This window comes from Rhagoletis zephyria, unplaced genomic scaffold, assembly GCF_001687245.7.
Source record: "Rhagoletis zephyria isolate East Lansing unplaced genomic scaffold, Rhagoletis_zephyria_1.1 Rzeph_scaffold_00010, whole genome shotgun sequence".
NCBI classification, from domain to species: Eukaryota; Metazoa; Arthropoda; class Insecta; order Diptera; family Tephritidae; genus Rhagoletis; species Rhagoletis zephyria.
This window is the reverse complement of record NW_016157094.1, coordinates 914,564-917,477: the sequence shown is the minus strand read 5'-3', so window position 1 is coordinate 917,477 and position 2,914 is coordinate 914,564. Positions and strand designations below refer to the sequence as shown.

The window sequence follows — 2,914 nt, the reverse complement described above, 5'->3', positions numbered from 1 at the left end:
TAAAATGTCCAAAAAAAAGAAAAATATTACAAAGCTGTTAAATAAGTACAAAACATAAATCTCGTAAAGAAATTTATCTGGTTTTTTTTTCTACTGAAAAAGAGTCGTATCGCATGTGGTGAAAATATCAGCGATGAACGGAGAAACAGTTCAATAATTTAACTAATAACCCAGAAACCTAGCCACATAAAAAGTAGAGCTTACACACATTTATATGCTCTACTTTTTTCTTTTGTATATATTAAATAATATTCACAATAGGGTGGAGTTTTTTTCATTCACGTACTTATTATGTACATATGTCTTTTTTGCCAGTGCATTCAGCTATGAGCGCAGACATTTACAAAAATTTAACTATGAAATGTTATCACAAAGTTGTACACATTCTATTTCATTTTAATTTTTTCTCAACAACTACATCATTACTTTTGCACATTGGTATATGCCCAGCCAGCAAGAAAACGTACATTTTACGAACATTATGTTTTACGAGGGATTCTCGTATCGCCAAATAGTTAGAGAAAAGCTCGTAAACGATACAAAAAAAAAAAATATAATAGAAAGAGGCTTGTAGTAATTTGTCAGCACAAGAAAAAATTTTAGTTTTGTTAACAATTTTTCTTCAATCACAATATTTTATAAGTAGTTTTTTAAATATTCAATTTAAGAAAATTATTAAGTATGTGATTTATTGGCAGACTGGTGCAAACGCCAAGGACGATCTACCACTTTCTTTTATAATTAAACTTCTTGTAAGTAGCTACTACATATGTAATTCAAAAATACAAATTAATTTAACGAGTTTTCCAATTCTTTCACAGGCTGCGCGGAGTAACACTAAGGGATTTAAACGTTTAATTCCCCTATTTCGTAAGTTTATAGTTATTTATTTTATTAATTTGCTAGTTTATTAGGTCTTTGCAGTTATTGAACTTAATGTTTTATTGATAATATGGCTTCTCAATTAAAAAGGCGTGCGAAATCCGTACGAGCGTCAATAAATGATTCATTAAAAAAAAAATTATTACAGATGAGGTAGAAAAACTTTTCTCGTGGAAGGGAACTGGTCCCCAAAGCAGCGCTATTGGTTTGGCAACGACTGCGGCAATAAGAAGTACGGATCATAATATTATTTATTACCACTTTTTACTTAATTAAATTTTCCGGTTTCCAATGGAGTTTAATCTTTCACTTTATTTTCTTAGGTGCTTTTCGTCAAAAATTTAACTCCCACGAAGAAGTTTTTATTTCCGTTTCAAAGAAGCACTTCCAATATGCACACGACCGGCAAAAAAATTGGGCAGCCTATCGGCAAAAAAGATAAAAAATAAATTCAGCAACTTTATAATATATATTAAACCCCTCTTATTTAATTGTTAATTTGTTAATAGATAGTTTGTTAATATTTATTTATCTGAAAATATCTTCACATATACAGTGCCGGGAAAAAATATTGGCACAGAGAATTTTTCGCCATGAATGCAAAGTTTTTTATTCTGATTTCTTCTCTAATTGTTTTTTATAAAAATATAGTTAGTATGAAGTTATACTTTCAAATCAGATTTTTTAGAAAAATTTTAAGTATGCAGTTTTATAGCCCATTTAATTTTAGTATAATAAAGTGCACGCTTGAATAGCTAGAAAACCTCTTTGTTTTTTGACAATTTCTTATACGCAGTTTCTTCCAAAAAAAAAAAAATGTCGCACATAATTTGCATGGAAGAAACTGCGTGAAAAAATTGCCAAAAATCAACGCAGTTTTCTGGCAACTTCAAGCTTGCACTATGTTATACTAAAATATAATGGGATTTGAAACTGCATACTTTGAATTTTTCTNTTATAATTAAACTTCTTGTAAGTAGCTACTACATATGTAATTCAAAAATACAAATTAATTTAACGAGTTTTCCAATTCTTTCACAGGCTGCGCGGAGTAACACTAAGGGATTTAAACGTTTAATTCCCCTATCTCGTAAGTTTATAGTTATTTATTTTTTTAATTTGCTAGTTTATTAGGTCTTTGCAGTTATTGAACTTAATGTTTTATTGATAATATGGCTTCTCAATTAAAAAGGCGTGCGAAATCCGAAGCCTTATCCGTACTAGCGTCAATAAATGATTCATTAAAAAAAAATTATTACAGATGAGGTAGCAAAACTTTTCTCGTGGAAGGGAACTGGTACCAAAAGCAGCGCTATTGGTTTGGCAACGACTGCGGCAATAAGAAGTACGGATCATAATATTATTTATTACCACTTTTTACTTAATTAAATTTTCCGGTTTCCAATGGAGTTTAATCTTTCACTTTATTTTCTTAGGTGCTTTTCGTCAAAAATTTAACTCCCACGAAGAAGTTTTTATTTCCGTTTCAAAGAAGCACTTCCAATATGCACACGACCGGCAAAAAAAATTGGCAGCCTATCGGCAAAAAAGATAAAAAATAAATTCAGCAACTTTATAATATATATTAAACCCCTCTTATTTAATTGTTAATTTGTTAATAGATAGTTTGTTAATATTTATTTATCTGAAAATATCTTCACATATACAGTGCCGGGAAAAAATATTGGCACAGAGAATTTTTCGCCATGAATGCAAAGTTTTTTATTCTGATTTCTTCTCTAATTGTTTTTTATAAAAATATAGTTAGTATGAAGTTCTACTTTCAAATCAGATTTTTTAGAAAAATTTTAAGTATGCAGTTTTATAGCCCATTTAATTTTAGTATAATAAAGTGCACGCTTGAATAGCTAGAAAACCTCTTTGTTTTTTGACAATTTCTTATACGCAGTTTCTTCCATAAAAAAAAAAATGTCGCACATAATTTGCATGGAAGAAACTGCGTGAAAAAATTGCCAAAAATCAACGCAGTTTTCTGGCAACTTCAAGCTTGCACTATGTTATACTAAAATAT

The 2,914-nt window shown here is 29.5% G+C and overlaps 1 long non-coding RNA gene across 1 annotated transcript; it reads left to right on the top strand.

Moving 5' to 3' along the window:
- Positions 1–1,080: 1,080 nt before the first annotated feature.
- Positions 1,081–1,288, top strand: LOC108358455 (uncharacterized). Its single transcript, XR_001846779.1, has 2 exons — positions 1,081–1,114; positions 1,206–1,288. It is a non-coding gene; the product is annotated as an uncharacterized LOC108358455 (long non-coding RNA).
- Positions 1,289–2,914: the final 1,626 nt, after the last annotated feature.